The sequence below is a fragment of the Oncorhynchus mykiss genome, chromosome 20, assembly GCF_057628025.1.
Source record: "Oncorhynchus mykiss isolate SJ-2025 chromosome 20, ASM5762802v1, whole genome shotgun sequence".
In the NCBI taxonomy this organism is placed as follows: domain Eukaryota; kingdom Metazoa; phylum Chordata; class Actinopteri; order Salmoniformes; family Salmonidae; genus Oncorhynchus; species Oncorhynchus mykiss.
Window position 1 is genome coordinate 6,075,772 of NC_143041.1, and position 27,022 is coordinate 6,102,793.

The 27,022-nt window shown below is 38.7% G+C and overlaps 5 non-coding genes and 2 pseudogenes across 5 annotated transcripts; all 7 read left to right on the forward strand.

Moving 5' to 3' along the window:
- The first annotated feature begins 1,066 nt into the window (after positions 1 to 1,066).
- LOC118942443 (5S ribosomal RNA) lies at positions 1,067 to 1,185 on the forward strand (annotated as a pseudogene).
- Positions 1,186 to 7,569: 6,384 nt separating this feature from the next.
- On the forward strand, positions 7,570 to 7,688 carry LOC118960237 (5S ribosomal RNA; annotated as a pseudogene).
- Positions 7,689 to 15,004: 7,316 nt separating this feature from the next.
- trnai-aau (transfer RNA isoleucine (anticodon AAU)) lies at positions 15,005 to 15,078 on the forward strand. The gene has a single exon. It is a non-coding gene; the product is annotated as a tRNA-Ile (tRNA).
- A 587-nt stretch (positions 15,079 to 15,665) lies between these two features.
- On the forward strand, positions 15,666 to 15,739 carry trnai-aau (transfer RNA isoleucine (anticodon AAU)). The gene has a single exon. It is a non-coding gene; the product is annotated as a tRNA-Ile (tRNA).
- An 81-nt stretch (positions 15,740 to 15,820) lies between these two features.
- On the forward strand, positions 15,821 to 15,892 carry trnaf-gaa (transfer RNA phenylalanine (anticodon GAA)). The gene has a single exon. It is a non-coding gene; the product is annotated as a tRNA-Phe (tRNA).
- Positions 15,893 to 17,420: 1,528 nt separating this feature from the next.
- trnai-aau (transfer RNA isoleucine (anticodon AAU)) lies at positions 17,421 to 17,494 on the forward strand. Its single transcript has one exon. It is a non-coding gene; the product is annotated as a tRNA-Ile (tRNA).
- Positions 17,495 to 18,665: 1,171 nt separating this feature from the next.
- Positions 18,666 to 18,738, forward strand: trnaf-gaa (transfer RNA phenylalanine (anticodon GAA)). The gene has a single exon. It is a non-coding gene; the product is annotated as a tRNA-Val (tRNA).
- The last annotated feature ends 8,284 nt before the right edge of the window (positions 18,739 to 27,022 follow it).

The window sequence follows — 27,022 nt, forward strand, 5'->3', positions numbered from 1 at the left end:
AAAATGGTTTATAGTAAATGTATTTTAAAAGAGATAAAAGTTCCTGCGTCGGAAAAGGTGTGGTCTAGGGTGTTTGCAAATATGGATGTGAAATCAATATGGAAGAATGTAAATGTAAAATATAATTCTATAGAGTGTGAAGACAATGATTTTAAATTGAAACATAATAGGATTTTTACAAATGTGGTTTTGCATCAAATAAATAGGGATATTAAAAGAGAATGTGATATTTGTGGTACAGGGGTGGAACATTTTATGCACTTTTTTGTTGAATGTAGCAGGTTAAAAGATTTTCATGAGTTTTTAAAAGGGCTTTTAGTAAAACATTGGGGGGAGGAGATTTTTAATGGGGTGGAATGGAAGAGATTCTTTATTTTTGGTATTAATGGGAAAAGTAAAGTTTTGAATTTTAATTTGGTTAATTATGTTTTAAGTCATGCTAGATATGCTGTAAGACAAAGAAGGAATATGGGTCATTATGAAGGGAAATGTGTGAGTGTGGAAGGTCTTTTTAGGAGGACTTTAGAAAATGATACAGAGATAATATATAAATACGGTGGAGGAAATTTTGAAAAACTGTTTGTGTGGGGGAGTACTTTTATTGAAATAATGTCAAATGGGAAACTTGCATTTAATTATTAATTGGAATTAGTGAATGACTGTGTTTTAAATTGGTTTTCTTCTATTACTCTTCTGATGTTGTAAAAAGGGTGAATTGTTCATCCTCAATTATTACTGACTGAATGTTGCAAATATTGTGCGATTTTTCATAATATATATATTTTTTTTAAAGTACGCCTGATCTCGTCCGATCTCGGAAGCTAAGCAGGGTCAGGCCTGGTTAGTACTTGGATGGGAGACCGCCTGGGAATACCAGGTGCTGTAAGCTTTTTGTCACTGCCTTGTGGAATTTCAACTCTTTGTCCGTTTTTTCCCACAAGGCTGAAATATGTGCCCTCGCTTTGAAATAAGTAAGCAAGGTTTGTTTGTATTTCATCCAACAATCTGTGCTACAAATTATGGCTACAGTATATGCAATTTCTTCCACTTTTTGAGATTACCTTTCGCTTACGGCCACACCGGCCTGAGCACGCCTGATCTCGTCCGATCTCGGAAGCTAAGCAGGGTCGGGCCTGGTTAGTATTTGGATGGGAGACTTCCTGGGAATACCAGGTGCTGTAAGCTTTTTGTCACTGCCTTGTGGAATTTCAACTCTTTGTCCATTTTTTCCCACAAGGCTGAAATATGTGCCCTCGCTTTGAAATAAGTAAGTAAGGTTAGTTTGTATTTCATCCAACAATCTGTGCTACAAATTATGGCTACAGTATATGCAATTTCTTCCACTTTTTGAGATTACCTTTCGCTTACGGCCACACCGGCCTGAATACGCATTTCCTGATTGGAGAAGTGATGACAGGTGCGAGTGTCTGAGCTGTGAGTGAGTGTTTGCTGTAGAGTGTCTGAGCTGTGAGTGAGTGTTTGCTGGAGAGTGTCTGAGCTGTGAGTGAGTGTTTGCTGGAGAGTGTCTGAGCTGTGAGTGAGTGTTTGCTGGAGAGTGTCTGAGCTGTGAGTGAGTGTTTGCTGGAGAGTGTCTGAGCTGTGAGTGAGTGTTTGCTGGAGAGTGTCTGAGCTGTGAGTGAGTGTTTGCTGGAGAGTGTCTGAGCTGTGAGTGAGTGTTTGCTGGAGAGTGTTTGCTGGAGAGTGTTTGCTGGAGAGTGTCTGAGCTGTGAGTGAGTGTTTGCTGGAGAGTGTTTGCTGGAGAGTGTTTGCTGGAGAGTGTTTGCTGGAGAGTGTTTGCTGGAGAGTGTTTGCTGGAGAGTGTTTGCTGGAGAGTGTTTTTGTTAAATTAATTGGTTTGTGCAATATAATTTATTATTTTCTTTAGTTGAATAGTTTAAAGTTTGGTTAGTCTTCCCCCTTGCAGTTTTTTCTGCTTGGGGGAGAGGTTTTTTTTAAAATTTATTTATTTACTATGACGGACAACATGGAAAAGACAAACGGAATGGACAAAGACAACGAAAAGGCGCAACGGAAGAAAAATGAAGATAACGAAGGAATGAAATATGGAAAAGAATACACGGTGGCAATTAAGTTGGAAGGAGAAGATAAAGTGATGACAATGGAACTACTAAGAGCAATTAAGGAGGTGTGTGGAGAGGTGGTGGGATGCCGAATGAAAGGAGAAAAGAAGTACGAAATTACGATGAGAAATGAAAGAGGAAAAGAACGGGTAATGGATGGATTGCGAATAAAGGACACAAGGATTCTGGCGAGAGATATTAATGTGAAGGAATTGGTGGTGTCTTTTATGAATCTCCCAGTATACGTAGAAGATGGTGTGATACTGAGCAAGCTGAGTAGCTGGGGAGTGACGGCTGTCTCGGAGATAAGGAGGAGAGTTTGGCCAGGAACGGAGGTGGTTGACGGGACACGTTTCTGCAAGGTCAAGTTCACAGAAAAAGTGACATTACCTTATTCTACAAGAATTGAGACGTTGGAGGGAGCAGAATATTTCAGGGTCATTCATGACAAACAGGTCAGAGTGTGCCGTATGTGTATCCAACCCGGGCACATAGTAAAAGACTGCCCGGAATTTAAGTGTTTTAAGTGTGGCAATCAAGGACACTATGCGAGAGAATGTGATGGAGAGAAGGAAAGGAATTTGTGTGGTGGATGCAGAAAGAGATTGGCGGAGTGCAACTGTGGAGAGGTTGGGGCTGAAGAGGGGAGTCAAACAATATTCGAGGAAGCAGTGGTATTGTCGCAAGAAGGAGAAGAAGATGGAGGAGAGGACATGGTGGAAGGTGGAGAGACGGAGGAAGGAAGAAGGAAGAAGGACCAGAAGATAAATGAAATTGGGAGCAGTATGGACTCAGAAATAAGAAGAGGGAGTTTTCAGGAGGAGGGGGGGAGTGGACTGGGGGGAAGCACAGGGGACTCACAGGTTTTGGGGGAAAGCATAGCACTAACAAGTAGTTTGGGGGGTGAAGAAATGGAGGGGGTTATGGAGTTGATGACAATACCAGAGACGGCGATGAGCACGGGGAGCACAACGACTATACCAGAAGTGGAGATGAATACGGGGAGCACAACGGAGGTGGATGCCAAGAGTGGGAGTTGGCTGGATTACATGGACTTGGAGGAGATATCGGACACGGATGATGGGCAAATGATGGAAAGAACGAGGGAAGGATACAGGAAGAGGAAAGCGGTGGGAAGAGGGGGAGAGAAAGGGTGGAAGAAGAAAGAAACTGGATAACAGGTAGAGGATAATGAAATTATTTTTTATTATTTTATTATTTATTAGAATGGTCAATATAATGTCAATAAATGCAAATGGTTTGAGAACAATGGGAAAATTTAATAGAATAGTCCAAATGAAGAATTCAGATATTTTATGTATTCAAGAAACACACTGGGATAATGTTTGTGTTTTAGAAGTAAAAAAAATATGGAGGGATTTTATTTATGTAAACAATGGCAGAGGGAATTCAAGTGGGGTTGCAATTTTATTAAGGAAGGATGTAGTAGAAAATGTGAAGAAGATATACAATGATAATAATGGGAGGATTTTAATTTTGGATTTTGAATATATGAATAGGATTTTTAGGATTATAAATATTTATGCGCCGAATAATGAGCTAGATTTTAGTTGGGGATTTTAATGTTAAAATGAATAGATTAGATATGTCAATGGGAGCTATTTTTAGAAGTGACGTATCGAGAGGGGTTTTAAGGAAGATTATGTGTGAAAACAGTCTGATTGATATATGGAGAGACGAGAACCCGAATAAGAGAGGTTTTTCTAGAAGGCAGGTGGTTTTAGGGGAGTTGAAACAGACACGGATAGATCTGGTTTTAGTAAATGAAGGGTTAAGGAATTTTATGAAGGATATTAATTATATTTTTACAACTTTTAGTGATCATGCTGGGTTAACATTTTCGGTGGGGTTAGATAAGGAAAGGAAAGGGGGAGGAATATGGTGCATGAATGCAGGGTATCTAGGTGATGAAGAATATGGAATACAGCTTAAATCTTTGATAGAACATGAAATGGAGGATAAGCAAAAAGGGAATGATAAGTGCCAGTGGTGGGAAAATGTAAAGAAAAAAATTAAAGGTTTTAGTATTAGATATGCAAGGAAGAAGAGGAGTAGGATGACAAGAGAAGAACAGTTTTTAAGAGAAAAATTGAATGAAGAAATGAGGAAATGTGATATTGATCCTATTTATAATATTGAAAGGTTTTTAGATTTAAAGGCACAATTGAGCAAATGTGAAATAGATAAGTGTAAGGGGGCATCGATTAGAAGTAGGGCAAAGTATGTGTTGGAAGGGGAGAAATGTACGTATTTTTTTCTTGGTTTAGAGAAAACTAAACAGACGAAATCATATATTAGTGAGATAGAAAATGTAAAGGGTGAAGTGGTAAATGATTATGTTGAGATATTAGAAACCGTACAGAATTTTTATAAGGATTTATTTAAGAAAGGGGAGGTGGATGAGGGGAGTGTAAAGGAGATTTTAGGTAGTGTGGATGTGCAAATTGGTGTTGAGGATAAGCAAAGATGTGATAGGAAGATAACAGTGGATGAAGTGAAAGATGCAATTAAGGGTTTACAAATAAATAAAAGTCCTGGAGTAGATGGACTAATTGCAGAGTTTTATAAAATGTATGAAAGTTTTTTAGCACCGATTTTAATGGAAGTGTATCAATATATGGAAGATAATAATACTGTTTCAGACTCCATGGTGACAGGGCTGATATCGATTTTATATAAAAATAAGGGGAGTAAATTAAAATTGGAGAATTGTAGGCCAATTAGTTTATTAAACTCAGATTATAAGATTTTAGCTAAGATATTGGCAAATAGAATGAAGATGGTTTTAATTGATATTATAGCACCTACACAAAATTATAGTGTGCCTGGAAGAGACATAGCTGATACTATTATTACACTTAGAGATGTGATAAATAAAATGAATAGCGATAAGAGAGGGGGAATTGTTTTAAGTATAGATTTTAATAAAGCTTTTGACAGGGTGGAACATGATTTTATGTTTAGGGTACTGGAAAAATATGGGTTTGGAAACAGAATAATAGGATGGATAAAATTATTATATAGAAAGGCAAAAAGTAGAGTAAAATGTAATGGGGTTTTAACAGATTCTTTTATTCTTGAGAGATCGGTGAGACAGGGGTGCCCTTTATCAGCATTATTGTATGTTTTATCGGTAGAACCCTTAGCGGCATACATTAAAAAAGATAATTTTATAAATTGTGTAGAGACTCCGCAAGGAGGTTTTAGTTTAATTCATCAATATGCAGACGATACCACAATAACAGTTAGAGATGAGGGAAGTGTTAAAAGGGTGATGGAGTGTTTTAAAGTATATGAGCAAGCCTCAGGAGCAAAAGTGAATATGGAGAAGTCAGTAATAATGTATGTCGGGAAGATTAATGAGGGGATTTTTCCTTTTAAAATGGTAAATGATTATTTTAAGGTGTTAGGTGTGTTTTTAGGGGTGAAGGAACAGGAAGCTAGGGATCTGACATGGAGTGGTGTAATAAATAAAGTTAGAAAGGTGGTAAATATGTGGAGGAGGAGGTCTTTGAAATTAAAAGGGAAAGTAATTGTTGTAAATTCCTTGCTGATGTCAATTTTTATTCATGTCATGAATGTTTTAGATGTACCAGAATGGGTTTTATCGGAAATAAATAAGATTTTAGTTGATTTTTTATGGGATGGGAAAGGTGCGAAAATTTCTTTTAAAACTTTGATTGCAGGTTATGAGGAGGGGGGTTTGAAGTTGGTGGATTTAAATGTGAGGAAAAAAGCAATTAGAGTCAAAATGGTACGTAAATATTTATATGGTGAATTAGATTATGGATGGAAAAGATTTTTTAAGGAGTATTTGCAGGAGGTTGGGAGGATGGGGGACAATGGTTTATTGATGTGTATGAAAAAGGAAATGTTAGGTAATATACCTTTGTTTTATAGAGAAGTGTTTGAGGCTTGGGGGGAGTTTTTACCAAATATTTATTATGAGTGTACCATTTTAGACAATATTTTAAATCAGCCAATTTTTTTAAATCCCAAGATACAGTATAATAATAAGATGTTGTTTTGTAAATATTTTATGAGGGCTGGGATGAGACAGATTGGGGACATTTTATATGAGGTCATTCCGGGGTTCCTTCCATGTCAGGCAATATTTGATAATGTGGATGAAGAAAATTATGAAATAAGTAGAACTACTGTGGAGAACATGTATAAGAGAATATTAGGATGTCTTCCTGGTGAGTGGGGTGTGTTAATAAATAAAGAGGTGGCTACAAGAGCTAAGGGTTTACCGGTTTTATATTATGAAAGTAATGGGAAGAAGTATGATTTGTCAGGTTTGAAAGTTAAAAAGGTTTATGAAAAATGTATTTTAAGAGAGATAAAAACTCCTGCTTCGGAAAAAGTGTGGTCTAGGGTGTTTGTAAATATAGATGTGAAATCAATATGGAAGAATGTAAATGTAAAATATAATTCTATAGAATGTGAAGACAATGATTTTAAATTGAAACATAATAGGATATTTACGAACGTGGTTTTACATCAAATAAATAGAGATGTTAAAAGAGAATGTGATATTTGTGGTACGGGGGCGGAAAATTTTATGCACTTTTTTATTGAATGTAGTAGATTAGAAGAGTTTCATACGTTTTTAAAGGGGATTTTAGTACAACATTGGGGAGAAGAGATTGTTGCTGGGGTTGAGTGGAGGAGGTTGTTTCTTTTTGGTTTAACTGGGAAAAGCAAAGTTTTTAATTTTAATTTGATGAATTTTGTTCTTAGTCATGCCAGATACGCTGTAAGACTAAGAAGGAATTTGGGACATTATGAGGGGAAAATTGTGAGTGTGGAGGTTTTATTTAGAAGTATTTTAGAAAAAGATATAGAAATAATATATAAATATGGTGGATGTAATTTTGAAAAATTGTTTGTGTGGGGGAGCACTTTTATTGAAATTGAGTCGAATGGAAAACTTGGTTTTAATTATTAATTGGTTTTGGTGGATGATTGGGGTTTTAATAGGTTTTCTTTTCTTTTTTTTGATTTTGTAAAAGGATGAATTGTTCATCCTTTTTTATAATTGATTGAATGTTGTGAATATTATGTGTTTTTTTGCATAATAAAAGATAAAAAAAAATAATAAAAAAAAGTACGCCTGATCTCATCTGATCTCGGAAGCTAAGCAGGGTCGGGCCTGGTTAGTACTTGGATGGGAGACCGCCTGGGAATACCAGGTGCTGTAAGCTTTTTGTCACTGCCTTGTGGAATTTCAACTCTTTGTCCGTTTTTTCCCACAAGGCTGAAATATGTGCCCTCACTTTGAAATAAGTAAGCAAGGTTAGTTTGTATTTCATCCAACAATCTGTGCTACAAATTATGGCTACAGTACATGCAATTTCTTCCACTTTTTGAGTGACACAAAGATGCTTATCTAAATGGTGAAAATGCAACAGCTGTTAATCAGTCTCACTTTGACTTTACATAGTGCACCAAGAGTTAGCTTCTCGCTTACGGCCACACCTGCCTGAGTACGCCTGATCTTGTCGGATCTCGGAAGCTAAGCAGGGTCGGGCCTGGTTAGTACTTGGATGGGAGACCGCCTGGGAATACCAGGTGCTGTAAGCTTTTTGTCACTGCCTTGTGGAATTTCAACTCTTTGTCTGTTTTTTTTTCAACAAGGCTGAAATATGTGCCCTCGCTTTGAAATAAGTAAGCAAGGTTAGTTTGTATTTCATCCAACAATCTGTGCTACAAATTATGGCTACAGTATATGCAATTTCTTCCACTTTTTGAGTGACACAAAGATGCTTATCTAAATGGTGAAAATGCAACAGCTGTTAATCAGGCTCACTTTGACTTTACATAGTGCAGCAAGAGATTGTTTCTTGCTTACGGCCACACCGGCCTGAATACGCATTTCCTGATTGGAGAAGTGACGACAGGTGCGAGTGTCTGAGCTGTGAGTGAGTGTTTGCTCGAGAGCTATTTTTGTTTAAATTAATTGGTTTGTGCAATATAATTTATTATTTTCTTTAGTTGAATAGTTTAAAGTTGGGTTAGTCTTCCCCCTTGCAGTTCTTTCTGCTTGGGGGAGAGGTTTTTTGGATTTATTTTTTTACTATGACGGACAACATGGAAAAGACAAACGGAATGGACAAAGACAACGAAAAGGCGCAACGGAAGAAAAATGAAGATAACGAAGGAATGAAATATGGAAAAGAATACACGGTGGCAATTAAGTTGGAAGGAGAAGACAAAGTGACGACAATGGAACTACTAAGAGCAATTAAGGAGGTGTGTGGAGAGGTGGTGGGATGCCGAATGAAAGGAGAAAAGAATTATGAAATTACGATGAGAAATGAAAGAGGAAAAGAACGGTTAATGGATGGATTGCGAATAAAGGACACAAGGATTCTGGCGAGAGATATTAATGTGAAGGAATTGGTGGTGTCTTTTATGAATCTCCCAGTATACGTAGAAGATGGTGTGATACTGAGCAAGCTGAGTAGCTGGGGAGTGACGGCCGTCTCGGAGATAAGGAGGAGAGTTTGGCCAGGAACGGAGGTGGTTGACGGGACACGTTTCTGCAAGGTCAAGTTCACAGAAAAAGTGACATCATTACCTTATTCTACAAGAATTGAGACGTTGGAGGGAGTAGAATATTTCAGGGTCATTCACGACAAACAGGTCAGAGTGTGCCGTATGTGTATCCAACCTGGGCACATAGTAAAAGACTGCCCGGAATTTAAGTGTTTTAAGTGTGGCAATCAAGGACACTATGCGAGAGAATGTGATGGAGAGAAGGAAAGGAATTTGTGTGGTGGATGCAGAAAGAGATTGGCGGAGTGCAACTGTGGAGAGGTTGGGGCTGAAGAGGGGAGTCAAACAATATTCGAGGAAGCAGTGGTATTGTCGCAAGAAGGAGAAGAAGATGGAGGAGAGGACGTGGTGGAAGGTGGAGAGACGGAGGAAGGAAGAAGGACCAGAAGATAAATGAAATTGGGAGTAGTATGGACTCAGAAATAAGAAGACAGAGTTTTCAGGAGGAGGGGGGGAGTGGACTGGGGGGAAGCACAGGGGACTCACAGGTTTTGGGGGAAAGCACAGCACTAACAAGTAGCGTGGGGGGTGAAGAAATGGAGGGGGTTATGGAGTTGATGACAATACCAGAGACGGCGATGAGCACGGGGAGCACAACGGAGGTGGATGCCAAGAGTGGGAGTTGGCTGGATAACATGGACTTGGAGGAGATATCGGACACGGATGATGGGCAAATGATGGAAAGAACGAGGGAAGGATACAGGAAGAGGAAAGCGGTGGGAAAAGGGGGAGAGAAAGGGTGGAAGAAGAAAGAAACTGGATAACAGGTAGAGGATAATGAAATTATATTTTATTATTTTATTATTTATTAGAATGGTCAATATAATGTCAATAAATGCAAATGGTTTGAGAACAATGGGTAAATTTAATAGAATAGTCCAAATGAAGAATTCAGATATTTTATGTATTCAAGAAACACACTGGGATAATGTTTGTGTTTTAGAAGTAAAAAAAATATGGAGGGATTTTATTTATGTAAACAATGGCAGAGGGAATTCAAGTGGGGTTGCAATTTTATTAAGGAAGGATGTAGTAGAAAATGTGAAGAAGATATACAATGATAATAATGGGAGGATTATAATTTTGGATTTTGAATATATGAATAGGGTTTTTAGGATTATAAATATTTATGCGCCGAATAATGAGATAGAGCGAAGGAATTTATTTTTAGAATTAGGGAAATGGTGCAAGGGTAACTGTATTTTAGTTGGGGATTTTAATGTTAAAATGGATAGATTAGATATGTCAAGGGGAGCTATTTTTAGAAGTGACGTATCGAGAGGGGTTTTAAGGAAGATTATGTGTGAAAACAGTCTGATTGATATATGGAGAGACGAGAACCCGAATAAGAGAGGTTTTTCTAGAAGGCAGGTGGTTTTAGGGGAGTTGAAACAGACACGGATAGATCTGGTTTTAGTAAATGAAGGGTTAAGGAATTTTATGAAGGATATTAATTATATTTTTACAACTTTTAGTGATCATGCTGGGTTAACATTTTCGGTGGGGTTAGATAAGGGAAGGAAAGGGGGAGGAATATGGTGCATGAATGCAGGGTATCTAGGTGATGAAGAATATGGAATACAGCTTAAATCTTTGATAGAACATGAAATGGAGGATAAGCAAAAAGGGAATGATAAGTGCCAGTGGTGGGAAAATGTAAAGAAAAAAATTAAAGGTTTTAGTATTAGATATGCAAGGAAGAAGAGGAGTAGGATGACAAGAGAAGAACAGTTTTTAAGAGAAAAATTGAATGAAGAAATTAGGAAATGTGATATTGATCCTATTTATAATATTGAAAGGTTTTTAGATTTAAAGGCACAATTGAGCAAATGTGAAATAGATAAGTGTAAGGGGGCATCGATTAGAAGTAGGGCAAAGTATGTGTTGGAAGGGGAGAAATGTACGTCTTTTTTTCTTGGTTTAGAGAAAACTAAACAGACGAAATCATATATTAGTGAGATAGAAAATGTAAAGGGTGAAGTGGTAAATGATTATGTTGAGATATTAGAAACCGTACAGAATTTTTATAAGGATTTATTTAAGAAAGGGGAGGTGGATGAGGGGAGTGTAAAGGAGATTTTAGGTAGTGTGGATGTGCAAATTGGTGTTGAGGATAAGCAAAGATGTGATAGGAAGATAACAGTGGATGAAGTGAAAGATGCAATTAAGGGTTTACAAATAAATAAAAGTCCTGGAGTAGATGGACTAATTGCAGAGTTTTATAAAATGTATGAAAGTTTTTTAGCACCGATTTTAATGGAAGTGTATCAATATATGGAAGATAATAATACTGTTTCAGACTCCATGGTGACAGGGCTGATATCGATTTTATATAAAAATAAGGGGAGTAAATTAAAATTGGAGAATTGTAGGCCAATTAGTTTATTAAACTCAGATTATAAGATTTTAGCTAAGATATTGGCAAATAGAATGAAGATGGTTTTAAATGATATTATAGCACCTACACAAAATTATAGTGTGCCTGGAAGAGACATAGCTGATACTATTATTACACTTAGCGATGTGATAAATAAAATGAATAGCGATAAGAGAGGGGGAATTGTTTTAAGTATAGATTTGAATAAAGCTTTTGACAGGGTGGAACATGATTTTATGTTTAGGGTACTGGAAAAATATGGGTTTGGAAACAGAATAATAGGATGGATAAAATTATTATATAGAAAGGCAAAAAGTAGAGTAAAATGTAATGGGGTTTTAACAGATTATTTTATTCTTGAGAGATCGGTGAGACAGGGGTGCCCTTTATCAGCATTATTGTATGTTTTATCGGTAGAACCCTTAGCGGCATACCTTAAAAAAGATAATTTTATAAATTGTGTAGAGACTCCGCAAGGAGGTTTTAGTTTAATTCATCAATATGCAGACGATACCACAATAACAGTTAGAGATGAGGGAAGTGTTAAAAGGGTGATGGAGTGTTTTAAAGTATATGAGCAAGCCTCAGGAGCAAAAGTGAATATGGAGAAGTCAGTAATAATGTATGTTGGGAAGATTAATGAGGGGATTTTTCCTTTTAAAATGGTAAATGATTATTTTAAGGTGTTAGGTGTGTTTTTAGGGGTGAAGGAACAGGAAGCTAGGGATCTGACATGGAGTGGTGTAATAAATAAAGTTAGAAAGGTGGTAAATATGTGGAGGAGGAGGTCTTTGAAATTAAAAGGGAAAGTAATTGTTGTAAATTCCTTGCTGATGTCAATTTTTATTCATGTCATGAATGTTTTAGATGTACCAGAATGGGTTTTATCGGAAATAAATAAGATTTTAGTTGATTTTTTATGGGATGGGAAAGGTGCGAAAATGTATTTTAAAACTTTGATTGCAGGTTATGAGGAGGGGGGTTTGAAGTTGGTGGATTTAAATGTGAGGAAAAAAGCAATTAGAGTCAAAATGGTACGTAAATATTTATATGGTGAATTAGATTATGGATGGAAAATATTTTTTAAGGAGTATTTGCAGGAGGTTGGGAGGATGGGGGACAATGGTTTATTGATGTGTATGAAAAAGGAAATGTTAGATAATATACCTTTGTTTTATGGAGAAGTGTTTGAGGCTTGGGGGGAGTTTTTACCAAATATTTATTATGAGTGTACCATTTTAGACAATATTTTAAATCAGCCAATTTTTTGAAATCCAAAGATGTTGTTTTGTAAATATTTTATGAGGGCTGGGATGAGACAGATTGGGGACATTTTATATGAGGTCATTCCGGGGTTCCTTCCATGTCAGGCAATATTTGATAATGTGAATGAAGAAAATGATGAAATAAGTAGAACTACTGTGGAGAACATGTATAAGAGAATATTAGGATGTCTTCCTGGGGAGTGGGGTGTGTTAATAAATAAAGAGGTGGCTACAAGAGCTAAGGGTTTACCGGTTTTATATTATGAAAGTAATGGGAAGAAGTATGATTTGTCAGGTTTGAAAGTTAAAAAGGTTTATGAAAAATGTATTTTAAGAGAGATAAAAACTCCTGCTTCGGAAAAAGTGTGGTCTAGGGTGTTTGCAAATATAGATGTGAAATCAATATGGAAGAATGTAAATGTAAAATATAATTCTATAGAATGTGAAGACAATGATTTTAAATTGAAACATAATAGGATATTTACGAACGTGGTTTTACATCAAATAAATAGAGATGCTAAAAGAGAATGTGATATTTGTGGTACGGGGGTGGAAAATGTTATGCACTTTTTTGTTGAATGTAGTAGATTAGAAGAGTTTCATAAGTTTTTAAAGGGGATTTTAGTACAACATTGGGGAGAAGAGATTGTTGCTGGGGTTGAGTGGAGGAGGTTGTTTCTTTTTGGTTTAACTGGGAAAAGCAAAGTTTTTAATTTTAATTTGATGAATTTTGTTCTTAGTCATGCCAGATACGCTGTAAGACTAAGAAGGAATTTGGGACATTATGAGGGGAAAATTGTGAGTGTGGAGGTTTTATTTAGAAGTATTTTAGAGAAAGATATAGAAGTAATATATAAATATGGTGGATGTAATTTTGAAAAATTGTTTGTGTGGCGGAGCACTTTTATTGAAATTGAGTCGAATGGAAAACTTGGTTTTAATTATTAATTGGTTTTAGTGGATGATTGGGGTTTTAATAGGTTTTCTTTTCTTTTCTTTTTTGATTTTGTAAAAGGATGAATTGTTCGTCCTTTTTTATAATTGATTGAATGTTGTTAATATTATGTGTTTTTTTGCATAATAAAAGATAAAAAAAAAAATGTACGCCTGATCTCGTCCGATCTCGGAAGCTAAGCAGGGTCGGGCCTGGTTAGTACTTGGATGGGAGACTGCCTGAGAATACCAGGTGCTGTAAGCTTTTTGTCACTGCCTTGTGGAATTTCAACTCTTTGTCCGTTTTTTCCCACAAGGCTGAAATATGTGCCCTCGCTTTGAAATAAGTAAGCAAGGTTAGTTTGTATTTCATCCAACAATCTGTGCTACAAATTATGGCTACAGTATATGCAATTTCTTCCACTTTCTTGGAGTTTTCTTGGATCCTGTGTACCGACAGCATGCTAAGCAAACATAATACCAATTGATCAAATGCCCCAGCTGTTTGGAATTGCCACAAGGAGCAACCAAGAGTGTCCAGTCTTGTCAGGCTATGATGTTGGTGGACTTGTTAGTTTGCGCTCCAGCACTTCCAGAGGCTCGGTGTATCTCAAAAATTGCATGCAATAGCTAGTGGCAGGTTAGCTCAGTTTGTTAGAATGTGGTGCTAATAAGGCCAAGTTCGTGGGTTCGATCCCTGTACTGGCTATGATGTACATTTTGAGTGTCAAAATTGTGAGTCACATGCATGTGAATTGTTAAGGGTGCCACAGAATTAAGTTTGGTGAATTGCCGAAATAGCTCATTTGGGAGAGCATTAGACTGAAGATCTCAAGGTCCCTGGTTAGATCTGAGGTTTTGGCATTTGTATTTGTTCTTTCTTTATGCTCTGGCTTCAAGGAAACTATCCACAGCTTTGTTTGTGGGCCTCAATTGTGTGTGCTATGCTGCTCCTCTGAAAGTAAGTAATTTCTTGCTTTTTCATCTGACATTTTGACATCAGTGTTACAGAAAAGTTGCTTGTCATTGTTACATGACAGTAGGTTGTCGTAAGACAAGGCTGCATGAAGTGTGAACTGGAGCTTTCTTGGATCCACGAAAAAAAATGTTTTGGGGAATGCGGGCATCGATCCCACTACCTATAGCATGCTAAGCAAACACAATACCAATTGATCAAATTCCCCAGCTGTTTGGAATTGCCACAAGGAGCAACAAAGAGTGTCCAGTCTTGTCAGGCTATGCTGTTGGTGGACTTGTTAGTTTGTGCTCCAGCACTTGCAGAGGCTCGGTGCATCTCAACAATTGTGCTCTGTAGCCAGCGGCCGGTTAGCTCAGTTGGTTAGAGTGTGTGATACGCTGCTCTCTGAAAGTAAGTAATGTCTAGCTTTTTCATCTGACATTGTGACATCAGTGTTACATGAGAGTTTCTTGTCATTGTTACATGACAGTTTCTTGTCATTGTTACATGACAGTTTCTTGTCATTGTTTACATGACAGTAGGTTGTCGTAAGACAAGGCTGCATGAAGTGTGAACTGGAGTTTTCTTGGATCCATGAAAGAATTTGCTTTTGGAGAATGCAGGCATCGATCCCACTACCTCACGCATGCAAAGCATTTGAGCTAATTCCCCAGCAGTTTGGAATTTCCGCAATAAGCAACCTAGAGGGTCCAGTCTTGTCAGGCTATGCTGTTGGTGGACTTGTTTGTTTACGTGCCAGCACTTGCAGAGGCTCGGTGCATTTCAACAATTGAGCAAAATAGCAAATGGCCGGTTAGCTCAGTTGGTTAGGGTGTGGTGCTAATAACTCCAAGGTCATGGGTTCGATCCCCGTACTGGCTATGATGTACATTTTGAGTGTCAAAATTGTGAGTCACATGCATGTGAATTGTCAAGGGTGCCACAGAATTAAAAATAAAGAATTTCCGAAAAAGCTCAGTTGGGACAGCTTTAGACTGAAGATCTAAAGGTCCCTGGTTTGATCCCGGGTTTTGGCATTTGTATTTGTTCTGGCTTCAAGGAAACTATCCACAGCTTTGTTTGTGGGCCTCAATTGTGTGTGCTACGCTGCTCCTCTGAAAGTAAGTAATTTCTTGCTTTTTCATCTGACATTTTGACATCAGTGTTACATGAGAGTTTCTTGTCATTGTTACATGACAGTAGGTTGTCGTAAGACAAGGCTGCATGAAGTGTGAACTGGAGCTTTCTTGGATCCACAAAAAAAAATGTTTTTGGGGAATGCGGGCATCGATCCCACTACCTATAGCATGCTAAGCAGTTGAGCTAATTGCACAGCCGTTTGGAATTTTCGCAATAAGCAACCTAGAGTGTCCAGTCTTGTCAGGCTATGCTGTTGGTGGACTTGTTTGTTTACGTGCCAGCACTTGCAGAGGCTCGGTGCATTTCAACAACTGAGCAAAATAGCAAGTGGCCGGTTAGCTCAGTTGGTTAGAGTGTGGTGCTAATAAAGCCAAGGTCATGGGTTCGATCCCCGTACTGGCTATGATGTACATTTTGAGTGTCAAAATTGTGAGTCACATGCATGTGAATTGTCAAGGGTGCCACAGAATTAAAATAAAGAATTGCCGAAATAGCTCAGTTGGGAGAGCGTTAGACTGAAGATCTAAAGGTCCTGGTTTGATCCCGGGTTTCGACATTTGTATTTGTTTCGGCTTCAAGGAAACTATCCACAGCTTTGTTTGTGGGCCTCAATTGTGTGTGCTATGCTGCTCCTCTGTAAGTAATTTCTTGCTTTTTCATCTGACATTTTGACATCAGTGTTACAGGAAAGTTTCTTGTCATTGTTACATGACAGTAGGTTGTCGTAAGACAAGGCTGCATGAAGTGTGAACTGGAGCTTTCTTGGATCCACAAAAAAAAATGTTTTGGGGAATGCGGGCATCGATCCCACTACCTATAGCATGCTAAGCAAACACAATACCAATTGATCAAATTCCCCAGCTGTTTGGAATTGCCACAAGGAGCAACCAAGAGTGTCCAGTCTTGTCAGGCTATGCTGTTGGTGGACTTGTTAGTTTGTGCTCCAGCACTTGCAGAGGCTCGGTGCATCTCAACAATTGTGCTCTGTAGCCAGCGGCCGGTTAGCTCAGTTGGTTAGAGTGTGTGATACGCTGCTCTCTGAAAGTAAGTAATGTCTAGCTTTTTCATCTGACATTGTGACATCAGTGTTACATGAGAGTTTCTTGTCATTGTTACATGACAGTTTCTTGTCATTGTTTACATGACAGTAGGTTGTCGTAAGACAAGGCTGCATGAAGTGTGAACTGGAGTTTTCTTGGATCCATGAAAGAATCTGCTTTTGGAGAATGCAGGCATCGATCCCACTACCTCACGCATGCAAAGCATTTGAGCTAATTCCCCAGCCGTTTGGAATTTCCGCAAGAAGCAACCTAGAGGGTCCAGTCTTGTCAGGCTATGCTGTTGGTGGACTTGTTTGTTTACGTGCCAGCACTTGCAGAGGCTCGGTGCATTTCAACAATTGAGCAAAATAGCAAGTGGCCGGTTAGCTCAGTTGGTTAGAGTGTGGTGCTAATAACACGAAGGTCATAGGTTCGATCCCCGTTCTGGCTGTGATGTACATTATGAGTGTCAAAATTGTGAGTCACATGCATGTGAATTGTCAAGGGTGCCACATAATTAAAAATAGTGAATTGCCGAAATAGCTCAGTTGGGAGAGCGTTAGACTGAAGATCTAAAGGTCCCTGGTTCGGTTTCGGCATTTGTATTTGGTCTTTCTTCATGCTCTGGCTTCAAGGAAACTATCCACAGCTTTGTTTGTGGGCCTCAATGGTGTGTGCTACGCTGCTCCTCTGAAAGTAAGTAATTTCTTGCTTTTTCATCTGACATTTTGACATCAGTGTTACAGGAAAGTTACTTGTCATTGTCACATCACAGTAGGTTGTCGTAAGACAAGGCTGCATGAAGTGTGAACTGAAGCTTTCTTGGATCAACAAAAAAAAATGTTTTTGAGGAATGCGGGCATCGATCCCACTACCTATAGCATGCTAAGCATTTAAGCTAATTCCCCAGCCGTTTGGAACTTCCGCAAGAAGCAACCTAGAGGGTCCAGTCTTGTCAGGCTATGCTGTTGGTGGACTTGTTTGTTTACGTGCCAGCACTTGCAGAGGCTCGGTGCATTTCAACAATTGAGCAAAATAGCAAATGGCCGGTTAGCTCAGTTGGTTAGAGTGTGGTGCTAATAACGCCAAGGTCATGGGTTCGATCCCCATATTGGCTATGATGTACATTTTGAGTGTCAAAATTGTGAGTCACATGCATGTGAATTGTCAAGGGTGCCACAGAATTAAAATTAGTGAATTGCCGAAATATCTCAGTTGGGAGAGCGTTAGACTGAAGATCTAAAGGTCCTTGGTTCGGTTTCGACATTTGTGTTTGTTCTTTCTTCATGCTCTGGCATCAAGGAAACTATCCACAGCTTTGTTTGTGGGCCTCAATGGTGTGTGCTACGCTGCTCCTCTGAAAGTAAGTAATTTCTTGCTTTTTCATCTGACATTTTGACATCAGTGTTACAGACATTGTTACATGACAGTAGGTTGTCGTAAGACAAGGCTGCATGAAGTGTGAAGTGGGGCTTTCTTGGATCCACAAAAAAAAATGTTTTTGGGGAATGCGGGAATCGATCCCACTACCTATAGCATGCTAAGCAAACACAATACCAATTGATCAAATTCCCCAGCTGTTTGGAATTGCCACAAGGAGCAACCAAGAGTGTCCAGTCTTGTCAGGCTATGCTGTTGGTGGACTTGTTAGTTTGTGCTCCAGCACTTGCAGAGGCTCGGTGCATCTCAACAATTGTGCTCTGTAGCCAGCGGCCGGTTAGCTCAGTTGGTTAGAGTGTGTGATACGCTGCTCCTCTGAAAGTAAGTAATGTCTTTCTTTTTCATCTGACATTGTGACATCAGTGTTACATGAGAGTTTCTTGTCATTGTTACATGACAGTTTCTTGTCATTGTTTACATGACAGTAGTTTGTCGTAAGACAAGGCTGCATGAAGTGTGAACTGGAGTTTTCTTGGATCCATGAAAGAATTTGTTTTTGGAGAATGCAGGCATCGATCCCACTACCTCACGCATGCAAAGCATTTGAGCTAATTCCCCAGCCGTTTGGAATTTCCGCAAGAAGCAACCTAGAGGGTCCAGTCTCGTCAGGCTATGCTGTTGGTGGACTTGTTTATTTACGTGCCAGCACTTGCAGAGGCTCGGTGGATTGCAACAATTGAGCAAAATAGCAAATGGCGGTTAGCTCAGTTGGTTAGAGTGTGGTGCTAATAACGCCAAGGTCATGGGTTCGAGCCCCGTATTGGCTATGATGTACATATTGAGTGTCAAAATTGTGAGTCACATGCATGTGAATTGTCAAGGGTGCCACAGAATTAAAATTAGTGAATTGCCTAAATAGCTCAGTTGGGAGAGCGTTAGACTGACGATCTAAAGGTCCCTGGTTCGATCCTGTGTTTCGGCATTTGTGTTTCTTCTTTCTTCATGCTCTGGCTTCAAGGAAACTATCCACAGCTTTGTTTGTGGGCCTCAATGGTGTGTGCTACGCTGCTCCTCTGAAAGTAAGTAATTTCTTGCTTTTTCATCTGACATTTTGACATCAGTGTTACAGGAAAGTTGCTTGTCATTGTTACATGACAGTAGGTTGTCGTAAGACAAGGCTGCATGAAGTGTGAACTGGAGCTTTCTTGGATCCACAAAAAAAAATGTTTTTGGGGATTGCGGGAATCGATCCCACTACCTATAGCATGCTAAGCAAACACAATACCAACTGATCAAATTCCCCAGCTGTTTGGAATTACCACAAGGAGCAACCAAGAGTGTCGAGTCTTGTCAGGCTATGATGTTGGTGGACTTGTTAGTTTGTGCTCCAGCACTTGCAGAGGCTCGGTGCATCTCAACAATTGTGCTCTGTAGCCAGCGGCCGGTAAGCTCAGTTGGTTAGAGTGTGTGATACGCTGCTCTCTGAAAGTAATGTCTTTCTTTTTCATCTGACATTGTGACATCAGTGTTACATGAGACTTTCTTGTCATTGTTACATGACAGTTTCTTGTCATTGTTTAAAAATAAAGAGCTGTCAAGTCATGGCGAAAGAACTGGGGAACGATGAACCTGTGGTGTCCTTTTTGAACTTGCCAGCATATATTACGGATGATGAAATATATGAGAAATTACAAGGATGGAAAGTGAACGCGACAACACCAATCAAGAGGAGGATGTGGCCAGTAACGGACATTGTGGACGGGACGAGATTTTGTAAGGTGAAGTTTACGGACAGCGTGCAATCATTGCCTTACTCAACAAAGTTCAATACTGTCGAAGGATTTGAATATTTCCGAGTGATCCACGATAACCAAGTTAAGGTATGTAGACTATGTATTCAACCGGGACACATACTTAAAGAATGTCCAGAATTTATATGTCATAAATGTGGTGAACAAGGGCATTATGCCAGGGAATGTTCGAACATCGGTGATATGTGTAGAAGGTGTGACAGACCTAAGGACAGATATAAATGTAAGAAGGGGAGTGATGTCTTATTTCTGCAAACAATGGACCTCATTACTGAAGAAGATGAGGGGAGTGTGGCTATGGAGAGAGAATTAGAGAGTGATATGGAAAGTGTGTCGCAGGTGATTCCAGAGACAGCTATAGATGTGCTTGGAGAGTATGCAATTCCTTCTGGCAGTACTCGAGACGTAGTCTTGGTCTCTGCTGCTGACAAGGTGGAGCAGCAGCACAGGATTGGTGAATTAGACACACAGGTAGAGATGGTGCAAGGTACTTCTCAGGTGCCTGAACCAGCTTTAAGCCTGTGTGAAAATGACACCAAGGAGAGGGCTGGGTCCACTGGAGTTGATGGCACGGTTAAAGCGCATTTTACAAAAGGCTTGAATGTTGCTCCCCTCATAAGTCCAAGTCATGAGTCGGACAAAGAAATAGAGAGTGAGGATTTTCAGCTGTTTGCTAGAAATAAGAGATCATTGACGAAAGCTTGGGAGGTGATGGGATCTGGTAAAAAGAAAAAGTCTATTTTGAAATGACATGTTTGTCTTTGACTATATTTCTGCAGACATTAACAATGATTAAAGTTGCATCACTAAATGGGAACAGTCTGAGAAATATGAACAAATTGGAGCAGGTTTTGGTGTCTGTGAAAGCTGACATGTGGTGTTTTCAAGAGACTAATTGGACAGACTCCAAAATGTTGGAGATTAAGAGCAAATGGTCTGAGCTAATGTTTTGTAGTCACGGAAGTGAAAAAACACGTGGAGTAGCTATTTTGGTAAAAAATGATGTGGTTCAAAATGTCAAGCAGGTATATGCAGATAATCAGGGCAGACTTATTGTTATTGAGTTTGAAGTGCAAAATGTCATTTTTCGTCGAATTAATGTTTATGCTTCGAATATTGAATCGGAAAGGAGAGATATGTTTAATAACCTAAGATCACTGTGTTCAGAAAATTGTATACTGGTAGGAGATTTTAACGTGAAGTGTATTAGAATGGATGTCTCGAGATGTGATAGTTTCAAACATGATTTGTCTAGAAATGCTTTATGGGAATTAGTGAAAAATGAGAATCTTGTAGATATATGGAGGGCTGAAAAATTAAATAGAAGAGTGTTTTCGAGAAGGCAGGTGGTGTTAAATGAACTAAAACAAAGCAGAATTGATTTATGTTTAGTAAAAGAAGATGTGATACAGCAGTTTCAGAAGATGTCATATAATTTTACAGCATACAGTGATCATGCAGTAATGTCATTTCAGATAGGAGAATGTGTGTTTATGGTGGGAGGAAGTGAAAGTTAAAGCAAAAAACAGGAGTATTAGGTACTTTAAAAATCGTAACCGTGTAGATAAGGTGAAAGAAAAAATGCTTAGAAATAGGATGTTACGTGAACTTGAAAAGGCCGATGCTGATCCAGACTATGATGTTGAGAACTATTTGAAAATCCATGCAGAGCTAGGGTTTTATGAAAAAAAGAAATGTTTAGGTGCTATTGTTAGGAGTAAGGCACAGTATGCCTTGGAGGGAGAGAAATGTACTTCCTTTTTTCTGAGTCTTGAAAAACGAAAGCAATTTAAGAGTTATATTTTAGAATTGGAAAATGAAAAAGGTGTAAAGGTAAATGATTTTGTGGACATCGTAGATTCAGTTGAATCCTTTTACAGAAATCTTTATAAAAAGAATGATGTGGACAAAGTGTGTGTTGCAAAAGTGTTGGAGAAAATCAGTGCCAAAGTATCTCAGGCAGATAGAAGGATGTGTGATGAAGAGATTTCAATTATAGAAATCAAGGAAGCAATTGAGAACACTCAAGGAAATAAAAGTCCAGGTTTGGATGGTTTAACAAATGAATTCTATAAAGATTTTGTGGATACTTTGGCACCCATTTAATTGAAGGTTTTTCAGTATATGGAAGAGAATAAGGAAATCCCTGAGTCTATGTCAATTGGTATGTTAACCATCTTATTTAAAAATAGAGGCAGTAGGTTAAAGTTAGAAAATTATAGGCCTATTAGTCTTCTAAATTCAGATTATAAAATACTGACTCAAGTTTTAGCTAATAGGATGAAAAAGGTGATTGGACGTATTATTACATCAACACAAGCCTACTGAATACCTGGAAGAGATGTTGCAGATGTAATTTGTACAATTAGAGATGTTGTTAAGCAAATGAAAAATGAAGGTGGTATAGTTTTAAGTTTAGATTTTAAGAAAGCTTTTGATAAAGTGGAACATAGTTTTCTGCTACAGACTTTGGAGAGGTTTGGTTTTGGGCCAAAATTTGTATCTTGGATTAACTTGTTGTATAGTGGAGCAAAAAGTTGTGTTAAATGTAACGGAGTGTTAACAGATACTTTCCCTATAGAGAGGTAAGTAAGGCAGGGTTGTCCTTTGTCAGCTCTATTGTACAGTGTTTCTACGGAACCTTTAGCTGTTTTAATACTTGGAGACAAAGAGGTGAGGGGTGTTGGAATCCCAGGTGGTGGTGTCAGTGTTATACATCAGTACGCTGACGACACTACTTTTACTGTGAAGGATGTAGGTAGCATTAAAAGCATTATGAAAATCATAGATATCTACTGTAAGGCATCAGGGGCTGAAGTTAATATAGAGAAGACGGAAATTATGTTTTTGGGGTATATCAATGCAAATAAGTGTGAGATTCCATTTAAGGTAGCTAAGGATTTTATGAAGGTGCTCGGAGTAAATATTGGTGTAAAGGAGAAAGAGGCAAGGGATATAACTTGGACGGGGATCCTCAATAAAATCAAGCAAACTTTGAATTTCTGGAAAAATAGAAAATTAGAGTTAAAAGGTAAAGTAATTGTAGTAAATGCTTTGGTATCATCTAAACTTGTGTATATTTTGGGAGTTCTAGACATGCCAGAGTGGGTTATAAATGAATTGAATAATGTGGTGTCTAATTTTATATGGGATGGTAAAGGTGTTAGAATTGCGCAGAAAACATTGATAGCGGACTATATGATGGAGGTTTAAAACTTGTAGATTTTGACATTAAAAGAAAAGCTATTAGGATAAAAACAGTAAAGAAATATTTATATGACAGTTTAGATTATGGCTGGAAACATTTTTTCAAAGTCTATTTAGATGAGAGTGGTGGATGTGAAGATAATGGTTTGTTGATGGGTCTTAAAAGGAAAATGTGTGAAAAGGTACCAGATTTTTATAAAGAAGTGATAAAAAACACTGAAGTTTGTGTAAATGTGAATTGAATGTAGGAGAATATAACACAATAGATCTGGTAGAAGAAAATACAAGGAAATAAACAGGCGTTTTTCAGTTCTTTTATTGTTGTAGCATCTTTAAAATCAACTAGAACATCAAAATATTCAGTTATGATACTCTGGATACTTTCAAATGAGAGAATAAGCATGCAACAGTATTTGCCCAAAGTTTCAGACAGATACCTCTAGGAATGAGTGAGGTACATGCCATAGGGTATGTAGTCACCCAGGTGTCCCTCACAAGTTTCCCAAATGTACCCAAGTGGCCGAATTTGTACATGGGTACATTGCTGAAAATAACTATATACAAAATTCAAAAAAATTATTCAAACATACCCGGAAAAATATATTTTGGAAAATTGAAGAAAAAAATGAACATTTCCAAAAAAAAAAAATTAACATGGGTAACTATTTACACTCAATGTTCAATAATGTGAAGACCCTCTACACAATATTGTGCTGCTGATGCCACAGCGCATAGCAGTCTCTTTCTGCTGTGAAGCAGAGGGTCACTGCACAGGTGTTGCAGCCGACAGAGGATTTATTTTTGCAAAGAGCACAACGAAGCCTCTTTACTAAATTCCTTTTGCACTCATTCTCGCCTGCAATAAGGAATTTCAGCATGTGCAAACCACTGGTTGAAGGAGCAGAAGGGACTGAAGGTGCTGCAGTGGACCTGCTGTAGCTAGCAAGCTCACGGACGAGCTGCTCCCTGAATGCCAGCTGTGAGATGGGGGGCTGTCCACAGCTCTTGGCCATTTCCTTCTGGAGGATGAAGGAATTCACCACAGCAATGTCAATGAAATGGTAAAAGAATGTCTTGTACCATTTCATGGTTTTGTGAAGAACATTATAGTAACCTATCAGCGCATCTGACAGGTCGACTCCTCCCATGCTTTTATTGTAGTCCTTCACTGCTGTTGGAATGGGGACATTTTTTGTGATCCATGCCCCAGTAGCGTCCTTCACATGCCTGGCGACGCGATCACCAGTGAAGGACTTGTGTATAGTGGAGCACATCACCACCTCTCTTGTGTCCATCCACTTCACAAACAGCAGGCCATCTTGTCGGATCCATCGCATGGTCCCCCGCTCAGCCCGCCTAGGCATGTCGTTCACCCTAGTTTTTGGAAAGCCCACTCTGTTGGAATGGATGGTGCCACAGGCCCACATCTCCAGCTTCCTCAGGTCTGTGAACAGGGTAGGGCTTGTGTAGAAGTTATCCACAAACAGTTTGTAGCCCTTCCCTAGCAGCTGAAAATCTAATAGCTGCATAACCGAGTCATAGCTCAGTCCCTTCCCGGTAGCACAATTGTTCTTCCCTTCATAGACAAAAAAATTGCACGTGTATGCACACGCAGAATCGGCCAAAACAAACAGTTTGTAACCCCATTTAGTCGGTTTGTTACGCATGTACTGTTTCAGGCCAATTCTGGCCTTTGAGGCTACCATTCTCTCATCTATGGAAAGGTTCTGGCCAGGCTGAAAATAGGTTTTGCAGGCCTCAATGATGTCGAGGTAGAGAGGTTTAATTTTGCATAGCTTATCAAACCCCGCCGTGCCTCGTTTCATCTCATTGACCTTATCAACTTCTGGGTCACTGATATGAAGTGCCCGTGAAATTGTCAAAAACTTTTTGCATGACATGACCGTGGAGGGAAAAGGCAGTTGATATAGTGATTCAGTTTTCCAGTAGTCTTTCAGGGTTTTTAGCTTTATTAGACCCATGTAAATGACCATAGAAAAGAAACAAAAAAGATCTGACATGGAAATGGGCTTCCATGCCTCTTTCTGGCCTTCCTGCCTATTAGCTCCGTTCCTATTAGTGTTCAAAACCAGGGAATCAACAACTCGTGTGGTAAAAAACAACTGAAAAAGTTGAATGGGGCTGTACTTAGAGGTCATGTCCAGCTGAGGACCTGGTGGTCTCTTTGGTCTGAAAAGTGGAGGGGGTGGGGCCACATCCTCCTCCAGCACAGAGTGCCAACGATCCTCCTCCACTCTGCCAGCAGGTTCCACACTTCCCTGGCTCCGGCTGGATGGACCAGCCTCAGTGGGGGATTTGCTTCTAGGTAGTATGGGCTCCCAATCAGAATCACTGGGACTGAAATAAAGACAGACAAACAGACACAGATTATATACAGAGTAAGTGAGGTGTTGTTCATTTCATGTTTAGATAAAACACATGTAAAAAGAACCCATGCCATATACAGGCCTCCTAGCTAAAAAGAACCCATGCCATATACAGGCCTCCTAGCTAAAAAGAACCCATGCCATATACAGGCCTCCTAGCTAAAAAGAACCCATGCCATATACAGGCCTCCTAGCTAAAAAGAACCCATGCCATATACAGGCCTCCTAGCTAAAAAGAACCCATGCTATATACAGGCCTCCTAGCTAAAAAGAACCCATGCCATATACAGGCCTCCTAGCTAAAAAGAACCCATGCCATATACAGGCCTCCTAGCTAAAAAGAACCCATGCTATATACAGGCCTCCTAGCTAAAAAGAACCCATGCTATATACAGGGCCACAGACATACACCCAAAATGTAGAGCAATGTTTACTGTATACATTTCATTATACTTATATGTACTTTATATTTCATGTCCTAGTCATATTTTTATATATGGCAAATAAAATATAAATATCTCAAACAACTCAAATGAATAATATGTGATATTATATTTTCAAACAACGTTACTCACCGATCCAAAACAGAATCTTCTCCCTCTAAGAACATAGCCTCAGCTAAAGAGTCAAAAGATTGGTCACTGTCGGTCTCATCTTGTACAATTTCAGTGTCACTTTCTCGACAAATCTCATCAATTACATCATGTACATCTGTGTACTTTGTCTTGGTCTTCGACTTTAAAGATTTACTTGCCATATTTACTCTTTGAAACTGCTCTCCAAAAGAAATGCTGCGCGTAACCAAAGTTTGTGCGTCCTGAATAATTTTCAATTGAGAATGGCTGTCGATACGCACGGCTTTCCCACAACAGATAGGCTTCTTTGATAGAACCATCACATGGTGTCGTTTACCTGAGCTCATTGGCTATCTAACCAGGTAAATTTCAAGAGGATCAGTGGTAATTGGTCCGAAATACAGTCAATCAATGAAGAACCGATCCAATCAATGGTGCGCAAATAGGTCATTGTTTGCTGCGTTCAAATCACTTCCTTTCGGTCAATATGTCCCAGAAAATAACCATGTGTTGGGGTTGTTCTACTAACAAACAGAGGACTGCATCGACACCAAACAGGACTTGATAAACGTCAGTTTAGATTGAGTAATTACATCGAACGTTACATCCAAAGTTGGAGGACACGAAATTGACGACACAAGCCATTTACAAAATGTTTAGGTTAGGCTATAGAAATGGATTCTATGAACAAAACAACCCTTTACTGTTTCGTCGTGACCTTTAGTGTTGCCAAAAGAAGAAGATATTCAAAGGTAATTGATACATTTTATTGCTATTTTTGACTTTTGTGAAAAATCTACTTTGCTGTAACTGTACCCAATGTGTTGTCTACTGATCGATAAGCGGATTTGCTGGAAGTTTTTTTGAAATCTGACATGGTGTCTAGATTAGCAAGAGGTTTAGCTTTCATTTGGTGTGCTGCACTTCTGATTTAATTGAAGTTAAATATGTTTAATAGTGACATATTAGGCAATTTCTGTAAAAAGTTCCCAAGTGGGAACCAGTGTCCTTGACAGGTTATTAAAAGGAAAATGTGTGAAAAGGTACCAGATTTTTATAAAGAAGTGCTAAATGCATGGGCAGAGTTGTTGCCTAATGTGTATTATGAGTGTGGGCATATTGACCTAATTATGAATCATCCTGTTTTTCTAAATGAGAAAATTAAGTACGAAGAAAAGGTGTTATATAGTGAAGTATTCATGAGTGCAGGTCTTAGACAGATAAAAGATTACACATATGAGGTAATTCCAGGTTTTTTTCCTGAAGAAGCTGTTTTTGACACCATC